This window comes from Ambystoma mexicanum, chromosome 14 (genome assembly GCF_040938575.1).
Source record: "Ambystoma mexicanum isolate Mex_15411 chromosome 14, UKY_AmexF1_1, whole genome shotgun sequence".
In the NCBI taxonomy this organism is placed as follows: Eukaryota; Metazoa; Chordata; class Amphibia; order Caudata; family Ambystomatidae; genus Ambystoma; species Ambystoma mexicanum.
Window position 1 is genome coordinate 158,499,012 of NC_090940.1, and position 18,567 is coordinate 158,517,578.

Genomic DNA, 18,567 nt, shown 5'->3' on the forward strand with positions numbered 1-18,567 from the left:
AGAACTCAATGAAGACACCCACTCTCTCATTCTGGAGTTCAACAACTATACTGGGCTACCTTGCAAATGCTTTTCCATTCCTCACAGCCTTTTAACCAATAGTCCCATTACAGTTGAGTAGTAAGTGGATTTTATTGGCAATAGAAATCTCCTTCATACTCCAATTAGAGAAGGGGTTTGGGTGCACCTTTTACATCCTACTCATCTTCATTATTTTCTCCTTCTATGGTCTTTATGCAGCTAACTTGATTTTTTACCAGTTCCTCTCCGAAAAGCTACACCTGCCTTACACCAAATTAGGAAGTAAAATATATAAATCACTTGGAGGGCTGATTTAATCCATCATGTAAAGAATCTATGCAGGCAGAAACACAAATATGTTCACATTTGACTTAAGCTTAGCCAAAGCTCCCAATGCAAACATAAATATTCTGAAACTTGAGTACAGGGTAATGTGATGAATCCTGTAGAATTCTGACAATATCCCTGCCTAAAGCCTCCTCCCATGTGGCAAGGGGAAGGCAGCTGCTCCCTCATCCAACCCTGCGGGTGGTATTAGCCGGGTGGACTACCTGGGAGAAGGTCCCCAAAGGGACTGGAGAACTCTGTTAGGAGAGACATAGAAAGTGTCTTCCTCAGAGAGGGAGATTTCTATGGTGCCAGAATATTTAATGGCTTGTTGTCAGAGTAAGGAGTTCCTTTACAAAACTAGCCACATTAATGGTAGGGAAAGCCCATGTAATCAACAGGAAAGTAATAAAGCAATACATGTGGGAATCAGAATTCTAACACCCTGCCTTCTAATGAATATAACTCTCCCTTACATATGAACCAACCATTAACCCATTTAAAACCTTCCATCTCAATTATCAGAGTAAATCCAATAAAGTTGAAGCATGTATTCATGAATGAAAAGGTAATCAGAACATTGGGAACTTCAGTCCCACAATGATCTAAGTACTCTGACAAAGAAGAGGGGTTCGGAGGCACTGAACTGCAGTATGCAGTCGAGTGATTCTAATGACCCTCACTTGAGCGGGACCTTTCAATATTTAAGGCCCCCATAGATGCAGGCCATTAGAAGTAGGAGGTGGAGTAGTTGCAGAGACTCCAAGTTGCAGTGGCAACAGAAGAAGAGAGACAGAGACACTGCTAGCTTTAGAGCGAATGACGGTCCTGAGAAGGTCTCCAACATTGACGGCCTTAAATGCAGAGGTTGCGCAGCAGGAAGCGCTGTAAAAAGCTTTCCCCCTGGAGAGAGAGGCTCTCCTTAGAGCAGACACGTATGCAGAAATCAGTGAGTTCATCATTATCGGGTAAACCCGCTACGCTCCGTAACCAACCGCTGGCTGCTAATCATGTTTTTGAATGCTGAACTAATACAGCAAAGTTGAATTGGCATAAGAAGAACTTTGTGAATAGACAAGAAAGCAAGGGTTATAATTGTTACTATAAAGACCAACGTTATTGTGAACGCAAAGAGAGGGAAATACTGAAACAAGCGCAAAATAACCATCATTGCCAAAGCCAAGAGAGGGCAATACTGAAGAAAGCGAATTATAACCCTTATTGCCATAGTGAGGAAGAGGCAATAGTTGAAAAGGACCTCCTCAAGTATGTCTAAGCCAAAGAAGAGCAAGTGTAATAAAAATTGTCACCATTTGTTTGATGCAAGAGTGGGAACACAGGAGTAGCAGGAGAGAAGACTTCCTGATAGAAAGCATTTAGGAGGAGAGGAGCATAACCTGCATTGCATGTGGCAATCATAAGAGTGGAACAAAGTGCACCAATGTGTATCTTTTCTTCCCAGAAAAAGTAGTACATTTTGATGTTGTTGAAAGTCAAAGACTTTCCCAAATGGTTTGAAGTGAACCTTACCACAGAAGTACTTGTAGTAGTGCTAGGAGCTTTTTTTCCTGGCAGGCGAGTATACTAGGATAGGGACCTTTTAGTTGTAGTCCTGGCAGGTTAGTGGACCAGGAAGAAATCATCGGAGCACTTTGTTGTGGTTAAAGTTTGTGAAGAAGATGAAGTAGCAAGACCACTCTAGTGTTTCATGAATTGTTGTGGAATCATTGTGACAAAATATTGTTGTTGATACAGATGAATTGTGAAAGTACCTTGTTTCTTAAGAAGAAGTTTTGTTTAACTCTACACTGTAAGTGGAGAGATAAAACTTGTTGTCTAGTTGAACTGTTGGTTAAAGTCTATGTGAAAACCCTTTGGAGCAAGAAGAATGTTATGATCAGAACTTGGCTACAAAACAGAATTTGCTTATTTGAACCTTTGATAAAAAATGCTGCTTTGAATCTGGGGAAGGAAAGCTGACCCAGGTTACAAGGATGACAATGCATTACTTACCGTAAAAGCATTTCTGATGGTTGTATCTGCTTAGATTCACATGTTGTGCATAGGTCCGACATCCAGTGGTCACTGCGGAGTATTGCATTTTGTTTTTCATAGTCAAAAAGGGGACGTCGACAAGGCGTGTCTGTAACACTATCCCTATAGTGACGTGCGTTGTACCCACAATCCCTCACGCGTCGAGGTCCCTCTGTTTGTATTTTTTCTGCCCTGAGGGAGCCTTCTATACGTGAATGAGTACAGAAAAGAGAGAGATGTAGAAAGATGTCTATGTTCCTTCCATCCGAGCGGGGAGGAAGTGTGGGCGCATGTGAATCTCAGCAGATACAACCATCAGAAATGCTTTTACGGTAAGTAATGCATTGTCTTCTGATGTTTGTTAATCTGCTTAGAATCACATGCTGTGCATAGACTAGCGAGCAGTACCCGGAGTTGGCGGTGGGTTATGAGAAGGAACAGTAGAGAAAAGATGTCTTAATACTGCCTGTCCCACCTGGGAGTCAGATCTAGAGTGTGCATCTAGACAGTAGCGTTTTGTAAAGGTGTGCACAGAACTCCAGGTAGCCGCTTTGCAGATGGACTCAAGGGGAACATTTGCAATGAATGCTATGGAAGCCCCAGTGCCTCGAGTAGAATGTGCTCTTGGCTTGAAGGGTAGTTCTCTCTTAGCAAGAGTGTAACAGAGAGTGATGCATTGAACAATCCATCTAGATATAGTGGATTTTGAGACTGCATCTCCTTCTCTTCCTGCTGCCACCGAGACAAAGAACTGATTAGTCTTTCTCAGTGGCCTGGTTCTTTCCATGTAGAACATGACAGCTCTGCGTACATCCAGTGTATGCAGACTTTTTTCTCCCAAGTTGGAAGGGTTTTGAAAGAACGTTGGTAGTTCTATTGACTGGTTGACATGGAATTTCGAGATGAATTTCGGTGCAAACCTAGGGTGTGTGCGTAGAAACACCTTATCTTTGTGAACTGTTACGAAGGGGTCTAGAACAGAAAGAGCCTGTAGTTCACTTACTCTCCTAATGGAGGTGCTAGCTATTAGGAAAGCAGTCTTAAGAGTGAGGTCCTTAAGAGTTGCCTTGTGCATGGGTTCAAATGGCGAGCCCATGAGTCTGGAAAGTACCACATTTAAGTCCCATCCGGGAGCTGGGTTAGCTATCGGAGGGTGTATTCTCTTTACCCCCTCCATGAAGGCCTTGATAACTGGTATCTTCCACCACAACACTTTAAGTTGGGAAGTGGTGTATGCAGAAAGTGCCGCCAGGTGGACTTTAATGGAATTGAACACTAGACCTGAATCCAATAAATGGGTCAAGTACAGAACAATATGTGTGGGAGAGCAGTCAACCGGGTTGATGCTCTTACCTCTACACCAGATGACAAATCTTCTCCAATTGCTAGAATAGCAGTGGCGAGTATTAGGTTTTCTGGCTTCCCTGAGGATGTCCATACATCTCTGCGGGAGTTGTAGATGTCCAAATTCTATGATCTCAGGAGCCAGGCTGCTAAGTTCATGGTCTGAGGGCATGGATGCAGTGTCCTGCCCTTGTCCTGTGACAGCATGTTGTACGGGCAGGGAAGTTTCATTGGGGGAGATAGGGACATCTCCATCAAGTGAGCGAACCATGGCTGCCGGGCCCACATCGGGGCCACTAGTATCATGGTAACTTGTTCCTGGTGCATCTTGTGCACAACTTTGTTGAGAAGGGGAGTCGGGGGGAAAGGCGTAAACAAAGTTCCCTGACCATTGAATCGACAGACCGTTCCCCTTGGACTGGTTCTGGGGGTACCTGGAGGCGTAACTTTGGCATTGTGAGTTCTCCAGAGTTGCGAACAGGTCTATTTCGGGGAATCCCCATTGCGTGAAGACGTCTAAGACAATGTCTTTGTGCAATCGCCATTCGTACTCTTCGGGCAGTTCTCTGCTCAGTTCGTCTGCTAGCAGATTGAGTTCCCCTGGTACATGTTGTTACAGTAGGAACATGTTGTGTCTGAGAGCCCACTTCCATATATTCTGGGACAGCTTGGACAGTCCTGGAGAGTGGGTGCCCCCCCTGCTTGTTGATGTAGTACATGGCTGTAGTGCTGTCTGTAAGGACCATCACTGTCTTCCCTTGTAGGTGTCCTTGGAAGGCTTTTAGTGCTTTGAACACCGCCAGTAGCTCCAGTAGGTTTATGTGCTTGGATGCTAGGCTCGGAGTCCACACTGCGTGAGCAGTCTGATGGGATGGGTGAGCCCCCCATACTGTGAGGGATGCGTCCGTGGTTAGAGTGGCCTCCACCGCGGGTGTGGCAAAGGGTTTCCCTATTATCAGGTTTTCCTTTGTCCACCACCGTAGCGAGAGAACCAAGGCCTGCGAGACCACCACTAGATCGTCCCATTGTCCGCTGGCCTGACACCACTGGCTGTTGAGCCACTCTTGCATTGGGTGCAGGCGCGCGTGAGTTACCAAATAAATACACAACGCCATCATTCCTAGCAAGCGCATCGCTTTGCGCACCGTCACCTCTCGACCTGCCACATATTGGGGGATCTGAAACAGCATGTTTTGGACCCTCTCGTTGGAGGGGAAGACGAGGCCGTCCTTTGTTCGAATTAGAGCCCCTAGGAATTGTTTGACTTGGCTGGGGTCTAAGCTGGACTTCTTCTCGTTGATGGAGAAGCCCAGTTGGAACAAAAGGTCTACAGTCTTTTGGGTGTTTGAGAAGCATGTCTCGTAAGAATCCCCTGTTATGAGCCAGTCGTTGAGGTAAGGGTATACTGGGATGGATAATCTGCGCAGATGGGCCGCTGCCACTGCCAGTACCTTTGTGAATACCCTTGGTGCAGATGCTATGCCGAAGGGTAGCACTCTGAACTGGTAGTGTTTGCCCTCTATCATAAACCTGAGGTATTTTCTGTGTGCTGGCAACATTAAAATATAAAAGTATGCATCTTTCATGTCCAGTGTCGTCATGTAATCTCCCTGTGAAAGCAGTGGGATCACTTACTGTAAGGTCACCATACAAAACTTTTGGGGTTTGACAAACTTGTTCGCTGGGCGCAGATCTAATACAGGGCGCATGGTTAGATCCTTTTTGGGTACAAGGAAGTACACTGAATAAATACCTTCCATTACCTGAGATAGAGGCATGACCTCTATGGCTCCTTTTTCCAGCAGTTGGTCCACTTCTTGGAGAAGGATGGCGAGGTGTTCTGGTGTCATGCGGCGTCCCCTCGGGGGTCTGTATGTTGGGGAACTGTTGAACTCTATACAGTAGCCGCGGGCTACGGTGGAAAGTACCCAGCGGTCTGATGTTATTCCCTCCCATGCTGGAAGAAAGGATGTTAACCGGCCCCCGACCGGCGTTGCACGGGAGGGGATGCGAATCTTCGCGTCACTTGGTGTTGGTGGCTTGGGAGCCTCGGGGGGTGGAACCCCGGCCTCTCCCTTTGCCACGGCGTTGACCCCTCTGATTGTACTGGCCACTATTACCCTGGTAGGTGCTGGCAGAATACTGTTGTTGTTGGTTTTGTTGCTGGCGTTGTCCACGAAAAAAGTGCTTATTACCAAATCCCCGCCTGTTAGGGGGTTTTGAAATTTGGTCTAAGGTCTTTATTGTGTCAAATTCTTTCTTCGCGTTCTCCAGCGCGTCATCCACTGCTCTCCCAAAGAGGTTGGACTCCTCTATGGGCTTATTAATAAGGGACGCTTGTGTTTCCGCCTTAAATCCGGAATTGCGAAGCCAGACGTGACGCTTCAGCAAAATTCCTTGTACCAAAGTGCGGCCAGCCGTCTCTGCAGCATCGAGGCTATTCTTGACGATGCTTTGGTTGACCAGAGAGCCCTCGTTAACTGTAGCCAGCAAACGAGTCCTTAGGGGTTTGGGAACTTCTTCGATGTCCTGTTTGAGCTTTGCCCATTGAGCATCAGCATAGCTTGCCAATAGGGTATTATTATTGGCAATTCTGGTAGAGAATGCTGCAGAGGCGGTGATTCTCTTGGCTAGGGCATACAGCTTCTTCCCCTCTTTATCTGGGGGTGCCTCGCTGGTAGATAGTGGGACTCCTGCCCTTTTCCTGGTGTTGGTCATGACCAGGGAGTCCAGGACTGAGTGACCCTTAATATATAATGGGTCTAATTGAGAGGGAGAGAACAGTTTCTCAATCCTCGGATTGACCCCTTTCACCAATGCAGGAGTGGAAAGAGAAGGGGTAATACGTCTCTTAACTGAGGCGAGGATGGGTATAATTTGGCTAGTGGGGGGTTTTTCCTTGATAATCCTCTCCACAAAATCGGTGTCTGGGGTGACTTCCCCAGTTTCAATTTCAAAATGTGCTGCTGCCTTCTTCAGCATTGCATTGAAGGTGGGTTGATCCTCGACAGGCGAAGGGCTCCTGACTGGTGTAGTTTCAGTAGACCTGATGACTATACTGCTACTGCCTGTGTCTGTCGACCTAGCTGGTGACTGCCAGGGATTTGGGTCGCCCTCGCCTGTGTCCTCCTGGAATCCCTCCTCACCTAGGTTAGTTTCCTTGTGAAAACCTTCCTCTTCTTGTTGGTCTTCAACATAGGTGAACTCATCTTCCTCCTGGAAGAAGGTGTCTTCCTCAGTGGGATTGTAAGAGTATATGTCCTCCTGTATGGGGTTATAAAACTTCTGGTATTTAGCCCTTGGACTCTCCAGGGGTGCCTCCCTTGGTCACTTGGGAGCCCTGTCTTCTGGGATGGACATGAACCTGTCTAGTTTATCCATACAGGTCTGGAACCTTTCAAAGGTCCACTGAGGTTGGCCAGGACAGTCTGGGAATGAAAAAGGAGTTTCTTCCTCCTGTAGTTGTCTGGTTCTGTCCCATAACGTCGAAGAAAGTGAGCCTTCGCCTTCTGAGTAGCCTTCTCGCTGGCTAGGGCCTTCTGTCGGCGTCGGTAACTGGCCTGATCTGTTTTCCGGCGCTTTCGGCATATCTTTGGCCTTGTGCGCGGTTTTCGGCGTCTCACTCGCCGTACGTCTCTGGCCGTCCTTAGATGCTATGCGTGCGAGGCTTTCGGCGATCATTCTCTCTTCCGAGGGATCGGTCGCCGTCGCGCTATGTAACGTCGAGCCTTTGCTCGTCGAGTTCTTGCTCGTCGAGTCCTTGTTGGCAACGTGAGCGCTCTTACGATGCGCGTCGCCGGAGGTTTTGGTGTTAGCGCCCTTATTTTTGGAATGCCCAGTCGCCTGTCGCGGAGGCGGTGGCGGGGAGGGCTGACGACCCTTACGGTCGGCGGAAGACGCCGGTGGGCCCGGCGTCCCGTTGGCGCTATGGCTGCCTTTGTCTTCGACGAATGCGTGCCAGGGGGTATGTGCTTTGGTGTTTTTCCGTGTGCGTCCTTGTCGCCGGGGTGTTCATCCCCATAAGATGGGCGTGAGCCGGGCTTGTCGGGGCCGGGGACGGACGACGAGGAGCGTGAACGCTCCTTTGAGAGGTCTACAGCCTCCGTTACGGGGGCCGTGTCGTCACTGTCTTCGTCACACTCGGCGGCGGCAGCAGCGGGCGAGGAGTCAGGCCTAGACATGGCGTAGGCCGCCCACCTTTTGACCCTGCGGTCCTTTAGAGTTTTGGGCTTTAGTAATTTACAGGCCGCACAGCCGTCCTCCTGGTGATCGAGGGGTAAGCAACGGTTGCACCGTTTGTTCTTATCCTTCCAGGTATATTTATCCTTGCAAAGCGGGCAAAACCTAAATGGCGTCCTCTCCATAGCTGAGAGCAAGAAGTGTGACTACGACCTCGAAAGAGAGGGAGGGGAAAGAGAAAGGCGTTCTTAAAGAGAAGAAAGAAAGACCACAAAACCCCACTCTCCCTACTGTGTATGGCCGGCGAGGCCAGGCCACGTGTTCGGCAGCGCCGAAGGATCCCCTCTGCTCGTCCTTCCGTTGAAGATCTTGCTCGGTGGAGAAACAGCTCTGCTTCGAGGGGGGATCTACGTTATTGATATTAATGACAAACGACCAAAGGTCGAAGAAACTATTTTCCAATGTCTCTCTAGGAGCTCCGCATAAAGGCGACCAGTAGCTGGGCGGAAAAAAACAACCTGAGGGACCTCGACGCGTGAGGGATTGTGGGTACAACGCACGTCACTATAGGGATAGTGTTACAGACATGCCTTGTCGACGTCCCCTTTTCGACTACGAAAAACAAAATGCAATACTCCGCAGTGACCACTGGATGTCGGACCTATGCACAGCACAACTGTTATTTCTATTATATTTGAATTGCCATATAATCACTTTATGTGTTTGATGCATGCATAAGTGTGAGGGACAGATTCCTTTTGTTAAGAGAGTTTCCTTCAGTTTATTTTGATAGGCAGCGAAATCCTGTTTAGGTCAGGGATAGTGAGGCGTTTGTCAAACCCTTTCGAGTTAATAAAATGGCATCTTGGGAAAAATCTTTACCAAGTTCTCCGCCTCACGTTTCTGACTCCTCGCAGTAAGGGGGTGCAGACTTTTTTAAACCCATGGAGGGAAGGATTTTCTTTATCTTCCCGAGATTACATGCAGAATAAAGAAGTATATTTCTTCAAAAACAAATACCATTCAGTTCTGTGGCAAAGTGACTCACTGCTCAGCAGCTCATAACGCGGGCCACAGAATCACAAATCTGCGAAGACACGCTGGTGAACGGTTGCAGTCTGCTGCAGAATGTCAAGCCAAGATCACCCAAGATTTTATAACGGGGACAGAATAGTTGATGCACGGAGAACATCAGAAGCACCAGGGGTCTGCAAGAGAGAGGTGCTGAGAACCTGAAAGCATGTAAATCCCAAGAAGTTCTGAAGAGTGAAAACCACTCGAACCCCAACAGGTGGTGAGAGTTAGGAATCACCCTGAGAGGTGCTAAAGCAATAAGTAAAAGAAAGCCTGGAAAAAGTGAGGGCAAACAACTTTGTAGTTATTTATGAGATCCAATGGTCAAATGTAAAATAAATTACATATTCTACAAAGGAGATAATAACCAGAAACAATGAGCATTGTCTACAACGCAGAGATGCAGATTCCAAAATAAGTGCCAACCGTGAGGTGAAAAGGACACACTGGCTAGCAATCAAAATTATGGTGTGGCTTGCAAGAGCCGTTTTAGCAAGGTGAAGTACCCTGCCAAAGAAGTACAGATTCAAAATTATTATCCAGGCAATCTTATTAGTAAGTGTGATGAATCCAATGGAGTCATCACGGATTCCCCCGGGATGACCCCATACCATGTGGCCAGGGGACAGCAGCCGCTACCTGACCCTGACCCTGGAGATGGTTATATGAGGGAGGATCACATGGGAGGAGACAACTACCGGGGAGATGTTTTAACTTCATTGGACAAGACGCGGTATTCCCCTCTTTTCCATGAGGAAGACCCTCTAACACCAGAGTTTTTAAAGGGCTGTGATTCTAAGAAAAACCATCTACGAGTTACAAGTCCAATGACATCCATGGACTCCAACTCCCATAACCACTCAGCTACTGGAGTAGGATGAGGGAGTTTGGGCAAAGTGACAGGAGCTCGAAGTACAACATGCAGGCTGGTTGTTCTTCCAAGTCTTCAGTGCACAGGACATTTAAAAATGGCAACTGCGCTGCTGAATCGAGCACAGCAGGAGAAGACGTTGAACCCCATGCTGAGGTTCACGAATGCAAGGCACATTGACAGGTGTGGTGGAATGGAGAATGCCGCCAGAAAAGGAGGAGGAAGAGGAGGAGGAGAAACACAGCGTACGAGCAAGAAGCACTGTGGAGACGCTGGGAGTTGCGCAGGAGCTCCTGGATGTTGTGTCGCTTGAAGCAGTAGCGTTCTCCTGTCCGAGCTAAGAGCCAGCGTGTGACTGCAGAGCCACGCAGGACGTTGGAAGAGCATCTGCACACTCCAAAGTGGAAAACAGGTGATGAAACAACACTGCAGAGGCACAAGCAGAGTCGGAGACGCTGGTAGGAACCGGTGAGTCTGCCCAAAGCAGCTGGGGACCCCAAGGCGTTTCCGACAAGGAGCGCCAACAAATGTTTCAATGGTACAAAATTGCTGATGCAGAAAATACCCCAAGTTTGTTTGGATGCAGTCATGGCATAGTAAAATACCCAATAAGAAGACTGTTTGAATGCAAAAAAGGCAAAGTACAAAGGCAAACCCTAATCAAGTACAGATGCATGAGATGCCAGTGTGGAGGAAAAGTTTAAGCATATGTTACCATAGACAGATATACCAAGCACCTCACGGTATATGCTATTGTGTTATAGCCAAAGAACTGTGAAATGCATAAGAGAAGTCCTGGCAGGTGTATGGGAGGACTGGTCCAGGAGACCCCCCCCCTCCCATGCCTTTTCTCCCCCGGTGAGGTTCTTGGCTCAATCGGGTGTCCTTCCTGCCACCAGGGCCCAGGTGGTGGGTGGGGCACTAGCTGAAGACATTGACCAAACCTGCTCAATTTAGCTAGGCCTTGGAAACCATTTTGTCTAATAAAAATGGCTCGAGCCCTGTGCACCGCAGCGCGGCCCCCACCCTTGGAGAGTGTCACTTATCCCTGTGGCCACAGCTCCCTGGCAGATCCGCTAAGAGCCCGTTCCCACGAACAGACGGACATGAGCTAGTGTTAGATACCAACACTGTAACATTTCACCTTCTGCAGTGTATCGCTGGTTCCAGCATGACCCGGCCAGGAGAGCCTGGGTGGAAAAGAACTGTACGATGGTCCCCTGACAAATGCAAAGTCCCCAAATACTAATGAGCAAACCATCTGTGATGAAAGCGTTCTCTCCACAACCTCTCTGACTAAAAAACCTGTAAAATATATGGAAATGGCAGAATGGGTGCTCATATGACATCAGGGATGAAGCACTCACATCCCTGTAGCTATGCGCAAATGGTAAAAGCATCCCAGTGGTTTTTCATGTTATATGTGTTATCAAGAAGACTGCACCCCACGGTCCCGCGCCAAAACTGAACTAATGCTGCTAGAGTGCAAAGGAAGACAAATGTAACCATATTGAGGGCTCATGTAAGGGGTGCACGCAAATGCACCACATGTGTGTCCAAGCCCTCTATGTGCCACTGCCGCCAGTCTCAGTGGCAGGTTGTTCCTGCGTGCTGCACCAACCTTACTACTACCTCACTTACCGTGTATGTATAAGCATATAACAAAATGTTGTAGTTGTTAAAAATGTAGTGTACAAGTAATGTGCCCAAATTGGCCATATGGATGGCACTAGCAATGTCAAAAACGTGAGCTTTGGAAAGACTCAATGAGTGTTGTATATTATATGAATGTTTATGTCTCTTCCCCCTAAAGTCTGCAACACACGAGGAAAATACCTTTGCGAGCACACGCAAGGCCATTCCCCCTTCCTCCCAGTGAAGCCGGCCAGACAAAAAAGCGGATGCCTGTGCTGCCCTGCTCCACCTCCCCCAATTCGGCTGGAGTCGCTTCAAGCATTCACATTCCCCCGCAGCACCCAAGGCCACGGCCTGCCACCTGAATTATTTACAACCCAGCAGTAAACCCCAGCCTTAAAACACAGATCCAAAGGCGCCCTTTCTTAGGCTCCACGACCCACCGGCTCACCTTAGGTTAATGGCCCCTGTAAAATTAGGACACCCAATATTATGGCAACATTGCAAGAACACATCCATAATGACTTCTAACAAGACATGATAACACGGACCGCCTGTCCCATGCCCCGGGACCCAACCCCACGACCTCCGATACCCGGTCAACAGGACGATGGTAACCATGTATTAATGAATCGCCAACAGACCCCACTCTAGGTGCATTCCTCCTGTGTTGCATTAACCTGTAGAATAACCTATTAGAAGATTTACCAGGGAAGATAATATTGTAAGGTTGAGTGACTGCGGTGTCCGTGGCCCTAGGGCAAAAAGTCAGGAAAGACATTCATCTCTGACACTAGTCACAGTTGGCACAACAACACCGTCCGGATGAGCCCAGCTGACCTGGCAGGCCCAGCCCAACCCACGAGGGTAACCAGTGACGTCCTCCAGCCGCGGCAAACCACATCGCAGCAGCACCTATAGCTAGTCGTCGCCACCCAATCCCCACGAACTTGTGCCCCCTATAGTATATGTAGGTTCTTATGACGTTTTTTTAAATATATACGCCTGTCTTTGCTATTGTCAGACAGAGCGCTCTCGGAGTTTGCAGAGTTCTTTGCATGCCCTATTTTGATTGATAAACTCCCATTTAAGCTCACCCGCACTTTGTCCTGGCCTTATTCCCATCCTGGGAGAGTCCATTATTGTCTCTCATTGCGGGGAGGATTGTGCTATCTGGGGACGCTTGCCTTCACAGGCGAGTACATCAGGCATCTGAAATTGTATAAATATTTCTGGCATGGAAGTATACCAGGCGATCTGCAAAGTTACAGGAAATACTACACAAAGACTGGTGCAGAACATATTGTTTAAACAAGAACTTTGCGAGTCCAGTGAAGATACAAAGGAACTGTTAACTAAAGAGATATTGTTGCCATTTTATTTAAGAATCCAAGGGAAGAGGAAAACCCTCTGGATCCAAAGATCTTTACCTTGGAGAACATTTTCATTGAAGTCATTCTTATACTTTTGGTTTTGAACACTTTTGCCAACATCAAGTTAAAGACATTTCCTTGGACCCTTTGTTGTTTTATTTATAGTGTGAGGGCATGGATAGGGCACTTTGGACACAAGGATGGCATCAGTTACTGATATCCTGACAGACAGATTCTTATTTTTGGTTTCTAGGTAGGGAACATTCTCTTTAGAATAGGGCCAGAGAGGAGTTTTCCCAACCTATCTTTATTTAATAAATGTCTTTAACCAAAAACATGACAACATTGTGTCTTGATTTCATTTCTGACCTCTCACATAAGCCAATCAGTGTGTAGCCATTAACAGACTGTTACTTGTTGGTGATGAAAGTAATTTTACTGCTACTTTTTCTTTTACAAGTTAAACAAGGGTGTGGGTGCCCCTCCACTGAGAACTAACATGGGTCACATACCCTGTTCTATGGAATTTCTCCAACTCAGGAGGGTCTACAACCACGTTTTAGTTCTTTGCACCATTTACAGAGGAGAATATCCATTTTCATATCAGTTTGGTCCCACCCACAAGGGCAGTCTAGCACCAAAATTCTAGGGAATTCTCCTCTGAACAAGAGTACCATCAGCAACCTCAGACACGTGTTTCAGCCTTGTTGGACCTCCTCAGTGTGGTGAAGCTGAGCCTCTTTAAAGCACAGTGAGCAAGGGATCCAATTCTGGATTACCCTGGGTTACCTAGGGTGGAACCCCAGGTTTTACAAGTTAAACAAGGGTGTGGGAGCCCCTCCAAGGAAAACACACACGGGTCAAATACCCTACTTTTTCTTTGAATAGAGTAAACTCACTGACATAGGTGTCCTGCCCCCAGTGAGCCTTGCCAAGGTCTCCATAATTGCCATAATTGGTTGGTACAATTTTATTTGTCATCAATGGACAATACAATAGGTATCATCTTCACCAGGTCAAACAAATGTAACCTTGGTTTCAAGAAGGGTACGTATTTGCAAGGAAGACAACAACTAAGTAGCAAATCCATGCTCATGGATGCTGACTTACCAGGCAGTGGCTTTCCAGTTCTAAATCACATATCTGTCTTCCACTATGGAGGTGCTCTAAAAAGGAGCATATGGTACGGAAAACACTGGTCAGATAGTTTTCCCTATTCAATAAAAAGGTACCAATAAAATCGCCCTGTCTCGTGATTTCTGTGCAACCCTCTGGTAAGAGCGCAGTTATCATCTACCTAAAGGTTCCCAGTTCCAACCAAAAGGCAAGAGAAGCCTGCCGTAAGAGAATAGGAATGGCAGAACTGTCAAGCTTATCTTCAGAAGGGAGCAGGGTTGGTAGAGAAGCACCCTACACAGTTCACTAAAGAATACACACCATACTGGTATTCTGAAAAGTATACACTTCTATTATGTCACACACACACACACACACACACACATATATATATTATTCAGTTCAAATACATACTTAAAGAGCAAAAATACACAGTGTATAAAAACAGGACACACTCCACACCTATACTGACATGTAACCCCACTATCTGGGTATAGACAGTACATATAGTCAAACAAGGGGTAGGAATAAAAGGGGAGCCATAAATAGTAAAACAAGCAGTTTTACTATTACAAGACCCCTGGTGCCACTACTGAACTACCATCATGGTAAACCTAAACCTAACCTCAGGATATAGTACTGAAATTATACAAAATGTCAACATTTGCAAATGCAGAACCTGGGCAGTGGATGGGGGGGGGTGGAGGGGAGCACCCTTAAGAAGATAAAGGCAGAGGCTACCAAAAATAAGAATTTATTTAGGTTCACAGCACCAATGAATTCCTCTCCTAGGGGAAAAAAAAATCACAGTGTAATAAACTGTATGAACACGTTACATAGACAGGGTTGACCTGCACAACTTTATAAACATGTATCAAATCAGTGGCACAAGCTAAAATTCTAGTCTTTGACCTACATCTCCAGGGACCCAAAGCGAACCCAGGAAAAATGTACAGAGGCAGGTAACTACCCCAAAAGACACTTTGGGAGAGCTTTGGGTACGCTAAAAAGTTCCCCTATGGATTAAACAGGATAAATTCAATAAGCACAGCAGTAATTAGGGGGAAATGAAAGCTGAGTCCCACTTCTAGCCCACAGGTGTGGAGAAAACAGCAATCAACTCTCCAACAACCGCACCACACGGGTATATGTTCCATTATCTTTCTACTCTACACAGGACGGACACCATAAGAAATAAGGAGCAATGCAAGACGGAGAAGAGAACTCCAAAACGGCAGCCCAGCCTAGTCAAGGCTTGGCCCAACACCAAGGTCCCAGAGCACACAGAGGTGAACCAATTAAGCACAACCAATCAGAGTCACATACTCATTCACATTCACAGGTAGAGGCCCTCACAGGAAGCCCACCCACTGTAGGGGCGGGATGTCAAAGGGCTCTTCAAGCCAACAGCCTTAATTTGGGCAGTGTAAGTGTTTGAAGTAGGATGTGGAGAGGTTGAAAGGAGTTGGTAGGCACACTGTAGACAGGCGAAGGTTAGAGGCAAGATGGGGAGGAGGATGGGTTAAGTTATCAGGAGGAGGTTGAGGTTGGATTGAGGGTTGGGGATGGGGCTGGGAACATCAGTGAGCAGAGGTTGAAGGAGAACATAAAGAGGAGATACAGGAGGTTTGCAATGCCATAGCTATCAGGCTCAGGAAGGCATGGGCACTTTTGGGCAAAGGCAGGTTTAGGGGTGAGACCCCCAATCTGAAAAGAAGTCAAGCCCACAGTGGGTGGAAGAATGGGCATGTGCCATGGTGTCAAGAAGGAGCAGGAACTAGAGAGATGATGCAAAGGGAGAACGCGAAGAGAAAGGTGGCAGAAACCTGTTAAACGTAGGAAACTGGGAAGGCCAAACCCAGTTGGCTCTGTCTTAAAGTGGCAGAGAAGTTCTACTATGATCTCTAACTTATAGTGGAGATGCAGCGACAAATGCTGGAACTACAAGTTGAAATTAAGGTGGTTGTATCCCACTAACAACCTGAGACACACAGGAAGACGTTTAAGAGCATGCCTTTAAGACTTTGTGTGATGGGGAAGTACCCTGAAATCTTGTGAACCTTAAAGAAATCTTGATACTGGTGGAACTGTTTAGAAGACACATTCCTGACTGAGTATGCCCCAGAAGTTATTACATTTTGTGTGTTAAAAATCATGAAAAACATTCTTATTTAAGTTTTGCAGTCAAGCCTCTTTGTCGAACCCACTAACTTACATGACACCTTCGCCTCAATCCGCAATTGGAATTCAGAGCAGCCAGAGGTCCTGAAAGAAAATCACTGATCTTCACGAGAGATGTGATCTTAGCGTCACTCAAGGCTCTCTCACCTACATTTCTCATGCTATGTGACCTTCCTGCATTTTTTGAAACTGTGAACCATGAAACACACCAATGTCTAGAGACATCATTTGAATCCTTCATTCAACCTTCTTTGGATTTCACCCTTCTTGCCAGAAAGGGAAATTCAGGCCAGTTCTTTCCTGTCAAAGCTCATCACTCAAACCTTTGGAGTGCAACAAGGCTCCATCTCCCCCCTCAGTGCCTAACTGAAACCCTTCGATAACATCTGCCCACTCTCTACAATCTTCAAAACATATGCAGATTCACACAAATCAACTCCAGTCTCCTGGGTTATGCATCGGATCACCAGCACATTTCTGATGGCCCACTCCAGATTCAGAAAAGGATGACAGAGAGCTTCCTTTTGCCTACACCTCTTGAGGACAGAGAAGAGCTACCATGGCAATCCTATCCCCTCAGTGATTCCCTTCACTAGGTATTCTGCCTTAGGAGCCCTACGTACTCTTGCCTCGTCTGTCAAAAACCAGAGTGTCGTCTTTGACAATCTCTTGTTGATTGTCCCACAGATACAGGAGCTCATTAACAAGCCCCATTTTCAGCTCCCTGTCCGAAGGTGTATCCTCCACCAGCATAACATGTCACAAAGAACTCAATTCAGGTGAACTCATCAATGGTTCTCTCATGACTCGACTACTATTGCAGTCTCTCATAGGGACTCATGAATAACCTCATGAAACAACTACAAGGAACAAGTTACTTACCTGTAACTGTTGTTCTCCAGCATGGGTCTGGCATGGATTCACATGCTCATGAATATTCCCCGTCGTCAGGCTGGGAATCCTCGGTAAAGAAAAAACCAGTATCAGTTTCGTTTCTGATCTGTCTTTCGTAGTAATAACCAATCACTGGTCTCTGCGTCATACTGACCACAGCCAATGACTGCCCTCTACCTAAGCACCGCCTCTGGCAGCCATCTTCAGATTTGGAAGCACGTAAAGTGGCAGTATGACCAAGTGAAGAGCCGCAGAGGGGTAGGCGGGAGGGTTCGCATGTGAATCCATGCCAGACCCATGCTGGAGAACAACAGTTACAGGTAAGTAACTTGTTCCTTCTCCAGCATGGGGTCTGGCATGGATTCACATGCTCATGAATAAAGAATACATAGCAGTACACACATGCACAACCACGGGAGGTGGCAAAGGCTCAACATTAAGCATTACATCAAACTCAACATTAAGCATCTTACCTCCTCACCAGGCTCACCTCAGGCGAACAGGTTCCGCAGCACTGCTTGGCCGACCCTGGACTCCTCCCTGGAATCCCGGTCGACGCAGTAGAATTTCGTGAAGGTGTGCGTCGACCTCCACGTAGCAGCCCTGCATATGTCCAGCAGGGGCACACCAGAAAGGAACGCCGTGGTAGCTGCGATCGCTCTGGTGGAATGGGCTCTCGGACGGCCAGGCAGCGGTCGGTTTGCCAACCGATGACAGTACATGATACAGCCGGAGAGCCATCTGGAAATGGAAGCCTTCGAGAGAGCCTTCCCCTGATTGACAGGTCCAAAGTTCACAAAGAGTTGTGACGTCTTCCGAAAACACTTCGTGCGGTCCACGTAGAACTTCAGCGCTCTAGCCACATCCAGCGAGTGCAAAGTCCTCTCAGCCGGCGACGAAGGCGACGGGAAGAACACAGGCAACACCAAGGGTTCGTTGAGATGGAAGTCCGACGGTACCTTGGGCATGAAGGAGGGGTGCGTCCTGAGCACTACCCTCGTGTCGTGGAAAGTCAAGTACGGGGCCTTGCAGGAAAGGGCCTGGATCTCTCCCACTCGTCGTGCGGAGGTGATGGCCACAAGAAAAGCTGTTTTCCACGATAGAAACTTCAACGGGGCCGAGTGCAGAGGCTCGAACGGAGGTCCCATGAGCTTGGTCAGCACCACGTTGAGCTCCCACGCCGGGCCGGGGCCAGAGCCTTCACCGGCGGGAACGATCTGAACAGTCCCTTCAGGAACTCTTTCACCAGACGATGAGACCACAAGGACGTCCGCCCCGTGGTTCTGGTGTATCGGGAGATCGCAGCAAGATGAATCTTGATGGACGCGTGTGCCAGACCAGCTTTGGCCAGCGTCAGCAGGTACGGCAGTACTTGGGGAGCCGTAATCCGTAGAGGGTTAATCTTCTGTGCGTGGCACCAGACAGAGAACCTCTTCCATTTGTGTCCGTAGCATTTAAGAGTCGAGGACGCCCTGGCCTTTGCAAGAACCTCTCTGCAATCGGCCGGTATGTCGTATC

At 47.4% G+C, this 18,567-nt stretch overlaps 1 protein-coding gene across 3 annotated transcripts in view; it reads right to left on the reverse strand.

Moving 5' to 3' along the window:
• Window positions 1-18,567, reverse strand: part of RPAP1 (RNA polymerase II associated protein 1) — an 850,859-nt gene that overhangs the window by 302,635 nt on the left and 529,657 nt on the right. The gene's annotated exons all lie outside the window — the stretch shown is intronic.